At 40.0% G+C, this 14355-nt stretch overlaps 1 non-coding gene across 1 annotated transcript; it reads left to right on the forward strand.

The window, feature by feature from the left end:
* The first annotated feature begins 600 nt into the window (after positions 1 to 600).
* On the forward strand, positions 601 to 707 carry LOC111897425 (small nucleolar RNA R71). Its single transcript, XR_002852248.1, has one exon. It is a non-coding gene; the product is annotated as a small nucleolar RNA R71 (small nucleolar RNA).
* The last annotated feature ends 13648 nt before the right edge of the window (positions 708 to 14355 follow it).

Genomic DNA, 14355 nt, shown 5'->3' on the forward strand with positions numbered 1-14355 from the left:
TTCCATAATAGCAGAATCAGTGGCATCGTGTCTCTTTTACGAAGCTTCCATAAACTTCATCAAAATGGTCTCTAGATCGGGTTTCTTCTCGGCTGGTGGCTGCTCCTTTTGATAAAAGCCTCGACCTGTCTGCCTAAACTTCTCTTCTTTTTGCTTCTTATACTCTTGATATGGCAGCCACTCCTTCTTCGGTTTCCTCCAGTCCTCATCAAACTTATCCCAACTAGAGTAGCACACTTGGGCTTTTCTGTTCCCAAACTCATCTAAATTGCAGTCCCCGGCAACGGCGCCAAAAACTTGATGTGCACAAAAGTACCCACTCTTATGGCATGTATTGACTGGTCCATTTGTGTTATTCTTCGATCCAAATTATTCATCATGGCCATTACAGCTGCTATTTCTTCAGTTTGGGTTCCTCCACCGTCTTTGACTCCATCTTGCCTAGGGTTGTGGTATTCGCGAGAGTGCTTCACGAATTCTTCAATCAGCTCCTTAACCTCCCTTGGATTTTTCTTTGTCAAAGGTTCTTGAGAATCAAGGAGTTGTCTCGTCATAACGTTGACCCCATCATAGAAGATTGACATCTCTTGTTGCACATTTAGATCATGCTGAGGGCAATTTCTGAGCAAGCCCTTGTACCGCTCTCATGCTTCGTATAATGACTCCCCTGGCTGTTGCTCAAAGTTGGCTATTGCCTTCTTGAGATTGGCTATCTTGGATGGCGGGCAAAACTGGTCCAGGAATTGCTCACGCATTTGAGCCCAAGTGGTTATAGTACCCAGTGGAAGTGCTTTTAACCACTCCTTAGCAGCTCCTTTGAAAGTGATGGGAAGCATCTTAAGCAAGACTGTGTTTCTTTTGACATTTGGGACATTGAAGTAATCTGCAATGTCATTGACTTCATCTAGATGCTTAAAAGCATCCTCATGATCTTTCCCAAAAACTGGGATATCCTTCAGTGCAGTCAATATGTGCCCCTTCAACTCGAATGTCGCAGTGGCAGGTATTGCGGGTTGGACTAAACCGGGACCCATATCTTCTCGGATTCGCTTCTTGTAAGCTCCCATGGAAATCTCTTCAATTGCTGCCATCTTGTTCCTTGGCTCGTTCTCGGGTTTGCTTGTGTGTTCTTCAAATTCCGGCTCGGTATCGTATTCGGACTCGGTTTGGACGGGTGTTTGATCCAAGTGCTCAAAATTGCTCTTGTGCCTCGCGGATGAACTTGACTCTCCTGTCTTCTTTCCTGACTTCCTTGAAAACGCTGACTTCAATTCTTGTAAGGGCGTCTTTTTCTTGTGAATTGCAGACTCGGGATCTTCAAGTGGTGGCACCAAGGGTGTGTTTGAGCCTCTGGTCATGAACTCCTTCAACTTGCTAAACTAAAAAAAATGTAAAACTGAACTAAAATAAGAAAAACTAACTAACAACTAAAAAATCTAGTGTTCTAGATTTCCACGTCGTGGCACGTATCTAGCCACGTCGTGGACTCTGTGACTGAAAGAAAAATTATACTTTGCTGAAAAATTAACTTTTTTTGGTTTTTTACTCCACAAGAATGATCGATTATTTTAATGCAAATAAATAAGCTAAAAACTAAGCCGTTCCCCGGCAACGGCACCAAAAACTTGATGTGCACAAAAGTACCCACTAATTTTAATATTTATAGCCTAACAAACTTAAACTAACTATGCACGTATAGGCAGTGTAAAAGGGCTTTTATCTGATTATTAACAAGTTTAAAAGGGCTTTTATCTGATTTTAACCTAATTATTAACAAGTTTAAAAGGGCTTTTATCTGATTTTACAAGATCAGAAGAACTTTAATCCAAATTCAATAAGTAAAAACACACTCTTGTTTAGGTTGAATCCAATTCTTTCTTATGGCTAGCTAATGTTTATGGATAATCTAGTTGGTTTTAGTTATATTAGTAATTTAGTTCTAACTTTACCAATAATTAACTAATTCATGTCAAACCATGTATGTTCACACACAATTAAACACAGAACTAATTATGAATGTAAATATGCTATGTAAGATTTGTTATATAAACGCAATTATAGTCACAATTCACATTCTCTAGCACAGCTAAGCTTATTTACTCTAATTACTAACTAAGATTGGTCAATCCTAGCTCTAACAATTCAATGTTCACTAAATCATTAGGTAAACAAGTTCATGCAGTTAATGGTCACTAAGCTACACAGAACATGCAATTAAGCAATTAGAGAAACAAACATAAGCATGCTAGGTAATACAAATCAAACACAAGCACTTTTACCAACTAAACTTAATCCATAAAAATTGAGCTATTTATAAGTTAGAAGCTTCATCTAGCTAAACAAGAGTAGCTAGATTCAGCTGCTCATCATAGCAACTAACAAACTAACACAAATTAAAGTAATAGAAAACATGTTCTTAATTAACTAAAATATAGACCGTTACTCTTTTTGGTGTTGAAAACCTTTTTCCAGAACCTTTCTTTCGCTCCAAATCGCCTTCCGGAACTCCTTTCTTCAGCCAAAAAGTTGCTCTTTCATAATGATCAATAATACTTAAATAGACTCAAAAATCCCGCGTCACGTCATGGCTATCCAGGCCACGTCGTGGGCTCCAAGTTATCCGTACCGGGCAAGGATTCCTCCAAATCGCGATCTTTATCTTCTAGAATTCTCATGCCACGTCGTGGCCGACTTTGCCACTTCGTGGATTTAGTATCTTTCGTGGATTTATTCATTTCTTGTCTTCCAAGTCTCCCATGTTCTACATATTGTCACTTTTGGTCCCTCTCTTCAAAAATCCTTTTAATTGACTGAAAATACAATTTAAAGTCATAAGTACCATTATTTTAAACATATTATCAACTTATTAATAAAAATGTACTTAAATATTGCCTAAAAATAGGTATTAATATGGCAATATCAGTCCTTTTAGGTTGCCTTCACCATAGCAATTTGATAGGATGAATTATGGAGAAAGAGGTTAATTGTGATTTGTTAATATATTATAAGAATAATATATTGATTTAAAAATCATATTATTTAATTAGTATTGATCAGAAATTAATTTGGAATTAATTTGGTGGTCAAAACAGACTAATTAAATTACAGGGACTGATATTGCAATTATATGATGGTTGCAAGTTGGGCTTATGGATCCCTAGGAAGGGGTGGACGAAATTCTATGTGTAGCCCACATAGATTTCTTCCAAAGGGGGCCCTCTGGAAGGATCTACTAGATTTCTTAAGGCTTAAGAAATCAGATTAGGGTTTTACATGGAACCCTAGCAGCTCAGCTATATACGGAACCCCTTAGCTCCTTGAAATTGGCCTATGTATTAAGAAAAAGAACCCTAATCGATTTTTAGAGCCTCACCCTCACTCTCTCCCTCTCTCACTCTCTCTCTCTCTCTCTGATATTCTTCCAATTGCTGCTTGGTGTTTGTGACTCATTAGAGGTGCACAACTTGAGGCACTAAGCTCTGGAAGGTCAAAATTTACAAGCTACAAGGAAAAGGTATTCATCTAGCTTTGTTTTAGTTATAAATTTTGAAATTTGTATGCTAGATTAGGGTTCATGCTTTGGATAATAATTTGCATGTATAACTTGAGAAAAATCTAGATCCAAAGCATTAGGTTTACATGTACACCAAAGGAATATTGTAGTGCTCAAAACCCATCACAAAGGTGTGTAAATTTTGGATCCAAGAGTTTGAGTGCAACTCCACAACTCAAAAGAACTTCCTCTACCATCAAGAACATCAAAATATCACTAAAAAGCTTCAAAACTCACACACAAGAATTAGGGTTTCGAGATGAGGTCTAAGAGAGATGGGGTTGATTATCAGGAGGTCTAAGCGGAATTAATGACCTTAAATAGGGGTCACAACCTCAGTTTTTAGGGTTTTGGGACATGCTCGAGTATGCCCAATGTACTCCTTGTTTATGTTCAACATACTCATCACAACATGCGATCCATTAAAAGGCTCACCCCGGCGTACACTCCACGTATGCCCAGCGTAAGGATCTAATTTTCAATGAAATAAACTTTTGGGTTGAAAATGAAAAATACCTAGAAACGGGTGTTACAACTCTCCCCCAATTGAATCAGACTTTATCCTCAAAGTCTGTTGTTGCAAACAAGAAAGGGTATTGCTCCCCCATCTCATCCTCAGGCTCCCATGTCCACTCAGACCCCTTCTGGTGTTGCCATTGCACATTCACCAGGTTCACCACTTTTTTGCGCAGAGCCTTGATCTTTATGTCGAGAATTGCAATCGGCCTCTCCATATAATTCAAGCGCTCATCGACCTGAATATCATCCAAATGAATCACCACATAATCATCAGCTACACACTTTCACAACTAAGAGACATGGAAATAGTTATGGGTCTGACTGAGTTCATCAAGCAAATCCATCCGGTATGCAACATTTCACACCCGGGCGGTAATCCTGAAGGGACCACTAAACCCGGGGCCCAACTTACCCCGCTTCCAAACTAGATAACACATTTCTAAGGTGATATCTTCAAAAGCACCAAATTCCCCACCTGAAACTCGAGGTCTGAACATCGCCGGTCTGCATAAATCTTTTGTCGGCTTTGTGCGACTTGTAACCAGTCACACACTTGTTGTATCAGTTCAGTGGTCCTGAGCACCACTTCATTACTCCCCATGATCCGATGCCCGACCTCACCCTAACAAACTGGGGTCCTATACCTCCTTCCATACAACATAGCAAAGGGTGGTCAATCAATACTGGCATGATAACTGTTGTTGAAGGAGAACTCAACTGGTGGAAGGTATGTATCCCAACTCCCGCCAAAATCTAACATGTACATCTGGAGCATATCTTCGAGCGTCTGAATCCCGCTAACTCTGTCCATCACTCTGGGGGGTGGTATCTTGTACCGAAATGCAGCTGAGTACCCAAATCTTTGTGAAACTTCCTCCAAAACCTAGAGGTGAATTGAACATCCCGGTTCGACACCATTGAAAATGTCACCCCGTGCCGAACCACTAACTCCCGAATGTAAATGTTAGCCAACTTCTCAGCGGATATACTCTCAGAAATCGGTATGAGGTGAGCACTCTTGGTCAATCTATCAACAATGAACCAGATAGAATTAACTCCACACGTTGTCCTTGGAAGCTTTGTAATAAAATTCATGGTGATGTCTTCCTATTTCCACATGGGAATGGGTAACGGTTGCATCTTGTCGTGAGGCCTCTGGTGTTTGGCCATAATTTTCTGACAATTCAGGAACTGTTCTACAAACCATGCTATCTATCTTTTCATACAGGGCCGCCAATAGCTTGACTTCATACCCCCCTTACATCTTCGTGGCCCCTGGGTGGATCGAAAAAATTGACTTATGAGCCTCTTCTAACATTGTTTATCTCACCCCACCAGTAGTCGGAACCCAAACTTTGCCACACTGAGTCAACAAGCCTCGACCATCTTTGACAAATAAAGGAATTTGTCCCTTGATCCTCTCTGCATTCTAATTTTCCTTTTTCAATTTTTCCACCTAAGCCTTCTTGATCATATAAAACAGAGGCAGAATAATAACCATCCTCATGCACATATCACCGATGGGTGCACTCACTACTAAATATACGACTCAGGGAATCGGCCACAAAATTGGCCTTAATGGGGTGGTATAGGATCTCACAATAGTAATCCTTTACCACTTCAACCCATCTCCGCTACCTCATATTTAAATTCGGCTAATCCATCAGGTACCTCAAGCTCTTATGGTTAGTGTAGATAGTACACCTAAAATCATACAGATAGTGCCTCCAAATATTGGGCAAAGACTACCTGCCCCAACTCTAAATCATGCGTAGGGTAATTCGCCTCATGAGGCTTCAGTTGCCTCAAAGCGTAAGCATTCACATGTCCTCTCTGCAAGAGAGCGGCTCCAAAACCCGAGATAGAGGCATCATAATAAACCACAAAATCATTCATGCCCTCGGGAAGCATGAGAATCGGGGCCTCGCATAATCTCTACCTTAATGTCTCAAAAGCCAACTGTTGAATGCGCCCCCACCGAAAAGTAACATTCTTTTTCGTCAAGCAGGTTAATGGCACAACAATCTTAGAGAAATGATGGATAAATCTGGGATAATACCCTGTGAGACCTAGAAAAATGCAAATCTTAAATGGGGTTCTCATAACCTCCCATCGCATCACAGCCTCGATCATGGATGGATCGAAAAATATACCCTTTTGGTTGACAATGTGCCCCAAGAACTACACCTCGTGCAACCAAAACTAACATTTAGAGAATTTAGCATACACCTCTCTCTCCTTTGGGTCTCTAATATCTCTCATAGATTATCTTCGTGTTGCTCCTTGGTGTTGGAGTAAACCAAGGTATCACCAATAAACACGATCACCGACCGATCCAACATCGGTCTACAAACCCAGTTCATGAGATCTATGAACGTTGCTAGTGCGTTGGTGAGCCTAAATTGAATCAACACGAACTTGTAATGACCATAACAAGTCTTGAAGTTCGTCTTCTGCACATCATCATCCATGGACCTCATATGATGGTAGCCTAATCACAAATCAATCTTGGAAAACCAAGATGCACCCTAAAGTTGGTCGAATAAGTCTTCGATCCTTGGAAGTGGGTAATGGTTCTTCACCGTTAGCTTATTCAACTCCCGATGGTCAATACACATCCTGTGTGAACCGTCCTTCTTTTTCATGAACAGGATCGATGCTCCCCATGGTGAACTACTCACTCAAATAAACCGTTTGTCTAGCAGCTCCAGAAGCTATGTAGACAACTCCTGCATCTCCAGTGGTGCCAAACGATACGGTGCTTTGGCTATCGGGGCGGCACCAGGAACTAAATCAATCCAAAATTCCACCTGCCTCTCAGGAGGCACTCCTAGCAAGTCCTAAGGAAACACATCGGGGAATTCCCAAACAATGCGCACCTTACTTAACATCGGGAGGCACTCCAACAGATAATCTAGAATCCCAAGAGCATCATTAAACTTCTTGTTAGGCACAAGAGATACAAAGTATCGGGTAGCACATGAGTCAAACATAACATGAGCAGTCATAACATTGACTAAGAAAGTCCAAATACAAGATCAGAAATGACAGAAACATAAATAAAGAAAACAATAAAAGATATGATAAAATCATGTACCGGTAACCACATCTAGTGTTGCTCGAGCCTCATCAGTAGTCAACTAAAATGTCATTCTCTTCACCACATGTATCTCTGCCTTGCACTTGTGGCCATCAGTAATCCTCAAGGTGGTTGGTGCAGGTGCCACCACTACCCCTCCTGACAATCTTGGACAATTAGCCTTTTTATGGCCAGTCTGATTGTAATGAAAGCAAAATTGTGCACCCCAGAGGCGGTCCCTACTCATATGTAGAGGTGGAAAAACTTGAATTGAAACGAACTCGACATGAAATAAACAGGTTTGGGTAAAATATTTCAACCCGTTTAAATAAATAGGTTGACACGACACAACAAGAAAATTTAATGGGTAAGGTTAGGGTTGAGAATTTAAACTCAAATATCACTCAAAAATGACCGTTAGATGCCATTTCATGCATCTTATAGGGTATTTTTTATTATCATTTAGCATCATATTTTGTACATTTGCATGTCATTTATTTAAATAATCTCCAGCTCATTTATTTCGTTAGAATTCCCGTACTGTTCATGTTTTTATGTCAATTTCAGATAGTTCGAGTGGAGCAGTGCTTTCGGAGCACTTGGATGCGCGTTTGGATATTAAAATGGAGTTTGGAACTTATGAAGGATTATGAGAAATGTTTGGAATATTTTTTGGTCAATAAACATTTGATCGAATTGATCACATGAAGATAGAATCTGCAATGTGAAGCTAAAGGATGTTGCTGGCAGCTTTGACCCCCTGTCAATACTTTAACCATATCTCATGAACCGTAACTCCGATCAAAGCTATTCAAAATGTTTTGAAAAGTAGACGAAATTTCGGACTTCTTAGGAAAAACATGTGATCACAAATCTTGTCCATGCGATCGCATGGTGCCTTTATGCGATCGTAACTTGTCTTCGAGGCTTTTTAGTGCCAAAAATTCATCTAGGAGTAAAAACTCAAAACATGCGATCACAACCTATATACATGTGATCACAACTTACCTATATGCGATCGCAACTTTCCCAAAAAAAAAGCCCAAAAAAGCATCCTACTTCATTAAAAAGGCATGTGACGCGTTTTATTGAAAGCTTGCGATCACAACCTTAATAGATGCAATCATACGTTTGCATATTCTTGTTTCGGAAGCTTCCATCTTGAGTATAAATACAACCATCATAATCAGTTGTAAGGGTTGGACGATTCCAAACGAAGAAAACCACTTCTGAAGACGATTTTTGAATTCTTTCAGCGACTTTCGGAGATCTGAAGGCTACGAGTCATCTCATCCATTTAGTTTATCTAGATTAATCAGTAAATGTTTCTTTTATCTGGTTTGATTTTGTTTTTGGCCATGTCTGGTTAAACTTTAGTTTTCAGTTCTGCATAAACTAGTACTTTTCACGTGATTAGCTTTCAGATCTGATTTTCGTTTTGTGTTTCTATCTAGATTTTTCAGTTTTGAGCTTAATTAATGTTTGAATTTAATTTTTCTTAGTCTGACCACCTAGCTAGGGTTTTATCATTCCAGTTAACCAGTTAATAGAATCTGTAATTGTTCTTGTCAAATGGTAAAAGTAACAAGTATCAGATTGGTTCCGTTTTTGGATTTAACTCTGGTATAAACTGTAAAAATCATATCTTTACGCTTCCGAGCTTGTGAGAAGTATTGGGTATTGCTGGGAATTTTACAAAGAACTTAATGAAATTTTAATGAAATTTTTCAGATTTAATTAAGATCTTATTTAATTGAACAGTAAAATGTTAGGGTTAATTCAAAGAGATTGTTTTGATTAACTGGTTTAGGTAAAAATAGGTTATACTAGAGCTTGTTAGTTTTTCTCAGTACCAGCTTAGATAGAATACATCTCAAATAATCAGATATGGGATAGTTGCACGATTAAGAAAGTCGTAGTAGGACTGAAATCGTTTTTAATGTTGATTTTTCGTTTAATTTTAATATCACTGCATTTTTAGTTTTTAGTTAAATTTTAAATCCCCCCTTATATTTCTGTCTGACTAGGATGTGCCTGATGCAAAAAGGCAATGATTTTTAGGTTGTATCCCTCAGTATTCAACCCTGTTTCCCTATGCTATATTTTTAATGCAACAACGGTGATAAATTTATTTGCTTAATACATGCACGACAGCATGTTAACAAATTGCCAATGTTGCCAGGGACACGGTGCTTTCTAATAGGTTTATGCCAATAATTTTTCGTTCAGGTACACCTTTAGCTTTTGATCTATAAATCAAAAGAATTGCAAGGATACTGAAGAAACAAGCAACAAGAAAGAAACGATCAGCTGGTCTCTTTGGTTCATCATCCTCCATACCCCCAGAAGCCTCCACACCACAACGCACTTTCTTGTGGAACAAATTATGTAACATCTAGACTTTAAGGTATATTATTGTTATGTGCTTAATTTTGAGATTATGGAGTGATAGGACGAGTTGTGAGTCCAATTGGTCGAGTAGAGTCGAGTTGTCCGCGTGGGATTAATGAATGGATTCGACGAGTCAGAGAGCCGACTCGCCGAGTAGGTGCTGGCAGAGAAACCCTAATTTCTCGGGGTTGGGGCCTGTATAAGGGAACTTATGCCCCCATTTCTGCCTCACCAGCTGCCTAACCCTTCTGTATGAAACCCTAAACGAGTGTAGTGAGCTAAGAGAGTCTTCAAGCTAACCTTGAAGGATTTTAGTGCATCTTTGAGGAGGAAGAGGAGTATATTTAGCAGGAAACAAGAAAGAGTTGTTAGGGTTCAGGCCATTTCATCCAGAGCTTCAAGAGGAAGGTAAAAAGCTTGAATCTTTCCCCTTTTCTTGGTTAGATCTCACGAGTTGAGAAGTTAGGGTTTTCATCACATATTATTTAGGACTTCAAGAATACTATGTTATCTAGAGGTTTAAACCTTAGATCTGGACCTTGAGAGGTCCCTAGAGCCCAAAAGTCCCAACTTTATTCATCCATGTGAGGAGTATGGTGTTTAACACCTTATGAGAACATGTATTGGTAGATTAGAGCAAAACCACCATGCATGAGTGTAAAGATCGAAGCTTTACGTGATAATCGAGCCTTACGATGGTAGATCTAGCGTTTAATGTGATAGATCTGCCTTAAATTGTCTGAATGAGAAATCAGATCGAAGGGACTCACCAAGTCCATGGCCTGACTCGACGAGTCGGAAAGGGTTTGTCCCAATGCGCTTGATCATGCAATAACTCGGCGAGTTGGGGGTCAACTCGATGAGCTGAGCTGGACCTCCGCGAGACTTTTGAGGAAATGAGTGGACTCGATGAGTCACATAGGTGCACTCGGCGAGTCAGGTCAAACATGGACTGTTGACTCGAGTTTGAGTTTTGTTGACATTAGGGTTTGGTCAAACATGAGTAATGGAGACTATGGAGGGGTAAAATGGTATTTTATCCACCTCAAGAGTTAGAGAGAGAAAGAATAGCCTTCAGGTTACTAGATTCATGAAAAGAGTATTAATTAGAGATATTCATCCTTTGTGTTAGGCGGAGGCTAGTTCGAGATTCAAGTATGAGGTTAGTTGCTCATTTGCTTTCAAGGTGAGTCTTTTCACTATACTTACCTAGTGTGGTAGTCCGAGTTGTGTTACCAGAGGATCTTATGTGCTTATATTGTGTATTGTGATATCCTACATTATTTCTTTGTGATTTATGATGTGTATTATTCTAAGCTTATATAGTTAAGACCGAAGGGTCCATCAGAGTAGTGAGACCGAAGGGTCCCACTGAGAAACGTTAACCGGAGGGTCTTACTATGTTATAGCCTCGAGTGGCTAAAGATCTGTGTGTGGTATTTTGGGGAACTCGGTAAGCTTCGTGTTTACCATGTTATGTGTTATGTGTTTCAGGTGTTTCTCAGGATCACGGGAAGGCACCGGCTTGATTGTACACACCAGTGAGAGAGTTATGTTTTGAGGATCCTGGATTTTAATCAAACAATTATGGAGTTGCGATTTGTAAATTAAATAAATGAGATCTTTATGAAATGTGTTATGAGAATTATGTGATTTTAAATGAAAATTTATTTGAAAATTTACGGTGTTACAAGTTGGTATCAGAGCCTTGGTTTGAAGGATTCGGATGCACCTTCAGGTATATCTGGACTCAAATTGGGGATTGCTGAAAAAATTTAAAAAGAAATGATTTTTCTAAAATGAGAAAAAGTTTCTAAGAGAAATCGAGAAGGAGCAGTGTGTGCAATCAGCCAGAGCCCGAACGGTGATTTCCCAAAATACCCTTACTTATTTTTGTTATGAGTTATTATTGAGATATTGGTGATGCATGCTAGATGATAGGCTAGGTATTTCATATGTTAGGGCTAGAGTTGCCTTAGCCTAGGAATTGTTGTTGTATGTGATATGCTTTGAGTATGTGCGGAGTAAGAGTATCCAGCATGAATCTTTTAGAGAGAGCTTTGAGTAGAGAGTAATATAGGAGAGATACCTAGATGAGCATTGGAGGAGCCTACTGAGGGAGTAGTTAGATACCTGCAAGAGGTAGGGTTGCTTGAGTTCGGTGATACCTTTTGAGTGTGAGTAGAGCAAATAGAGTTGTAACCTAGAGCAGTTTTACGTGCTGGTGGAGATTATTTGATGCCCGAATGTTGCTTGCTTCATGCTTTGTGGAACTCTTGATGATGGGACTCAGCTACTAAGTGAATATGACAATATTTAGGAGGTAGATGATTGGCATCATAAGGAGTTCTTCAGCAGCTGATGGAAGAGATATGTGAGAACCTAGGAAGAGCCTAGGGAGTGACCTTAATTAGATGAGTCAGCTGATAGAGGAGAGTATTCGTTGGGGAGTGACCAGGTTTAATGGGGTTGGTGATCGAGAAGGTTGAGCAGCTACTTAGGAAATCTGGGACAATCCGTGTGGAAAGTGTGGGTAGATGTGGCATGTAGTATGGGCCCATACTATAGAAAGCAGAGGACCCGTACTCGAAACAGGGAGAATTCCAGAGGTTCTAAGTAGTAGATTGAGAGGAGATAACATGGTTCGGGTACCATGATTCGTAGCAGATTGAGAGGAGATAACATGGTTCGTGTACCATGATTCGTAGCAGATTGAGAGGAGATAACATGGTTTGGGTACCATGATACGCAACAAATCGAGAGGTGATCACATGGTTTGAGTACCATGATTTGTGGTGGCTAGTGCTTCTGGTTTTACCGGTTATCCCGTTATGATTGATTAGACTGAGATCAAATGTTATAGAGTGTGGGGCCAGAGGACCATGATGTACGGGTCTCAATGGAGCATGCCTTGAGGGGATATTGAGTTAGTTACCGAGAGATTTTAGTGAGATGCCAGTTGGAGTGGCAAGACTCATGGATGAGTAGAGATTATGCTTATTGAAGGATCGCGGTCTGAGTTGAGCAATCGACTGGAAGATGAGGTGTCAACTTCTATGGCAGGAGTTGCGTTGTCCCCATTTCCTGGGAGAAGCAAAAGAGATGACGAGCTTCTGGTTTTCAGAGTATGGGGGAAAACCCTGTGGGGTAGTATAGGGTTGCAACCTTTTTCATCAGAATATTCTGGGCAGTATGTTGTTGCGAGGTATTTCTTATACCATAAGAAATTCATTTGTGGGTCTATGATGGAAGAGAATAAGGAGGTGTGTTTTGGGGAGGCATACTGTTATTGGCAGGTTTCAAGTGGTTAAGAGGAGTATATCGGGGTGGTGGCCCTCGTTGTCTTCGTTGTGTACCAACTGTGAGAGTGGGGTCTCTTGCTTTATGATGATTCCCACGATGGTAGGCTAGTCAAGGAGTCAGAGACGAAGTGTGTGTTAAGTGCATTATTTCCAGACCGAGAGTCAGTATTAATTAAGAACAGTTGGGGTATCCGACGCTATATCGGTATGAGGCTTCGAGATGACTAGAGACAGTCACGTTGGGAGGATTCTGATATTCTTGTCCGTGTTATGGGATATTTGCAGTTACTTGGTTCCATTGGGAAGATCATTGAAGTAATTATATGGTACGTTCCAAGAGTCAAGTGTGATATACCTAGTGAAACAGTCTATGGAGTAGATTGTTGGTATGCCAATTGGTGATGGTTCGAACCCTGAGTAGGGGAGAACTGAGTATTCTATTGAGAGGATCGGCGATCCGTTCAAAGTGAGATTAGAGAACTGGATATGGAGATTCGTGTTGCGGACACATGAGACCTGGATTAATGGTGAGTGAGGCAAGGTGCAAGGCGGGGTGATGTAAGGGTATGTGTTTAAGGAAGGATGAGAGAACCCACGGCATGTGGCCATTGGCCAGAGAATTTATTATGGCTAGGGATTTTTCGGGATTGCAATTGTTGAGTTCGAAGCGGTTGGGTCGCTGAGTTCAGGGTGCAATAGCTGAGATTTATGGGTATAAGTATAGATTGTGATTTATACTCCTGAAGGGACAGTAGTTGATTTGTCAACCAATCTCAGAGTCGGTGTGAGTAGTTCATATGGGTGGTGATCAGTGAAGGGTGGAGCTTCGGATTTTTGTCAACATGTTTTCAGTTATTGACGATTCCTCCAGGTTTCAATTTGTGAGATGGGAATATTCTGAAATTACAAGTTATGCGAGAAGAAGATCAGTTGTGAGATTCTGAGAGGGTACATTGCGGTGTCTAAGTATGATGTTGTAAGTATGAGATCAGTGATTAAGGCAAGACATTGTGAGGTTCTATGATGGTGTACCAAGGTATCCGAGTATGGTGTCCTAAATTTCAGAGTATATTGAGTCTTGAGTTTGAGAGGGCAAGTGGTGTATCTGTTGGAATAGTGTCTAAGGCTGCAACTATATTAGGCAAGTATTTGACCCGATTGTGCATGGTCCTTTTGGGTTGCCTTCACCATAGCAACTTGACAGGATGATTTATTATGAGAGAATAAATATTATTAATATATTATGAGAATAATATAAGGAATAATAATATTGTTATTTGATTAATAAAAGTCATAAATTAATTAGAATTAATTTGGTGACTTAAAGAGATTAATTAAATAAGAGGGTATAAACTGTCAATTGTTTGATAGTTACACTTTGGGATGTAAATCCTTCTTGGATAGGGTTGGACGATTTCTAGGGCTTAGGATAAGCCACAAATCGTCCAAGGGCTTATCTTGGAAAGGATTTGGATTGCTTTGAGTAAAAGATTATCCAACTAGGGTTTAAG

The sequence above is a fragment of the Lactuca sativa genome, chromosome 5 (assembly GCF_002870075.4).
Source record: "Lactuca sativa cultivar Salinas chromosome 5, Lsat_Salinas_v11, whole genome shotgun sequence".
NCBI lineage: Eukaryota > Viridiplantae > Streptophyta > Magnoliopsida > Asterales > Asteraceae > Lactuca > Lactuca sativa.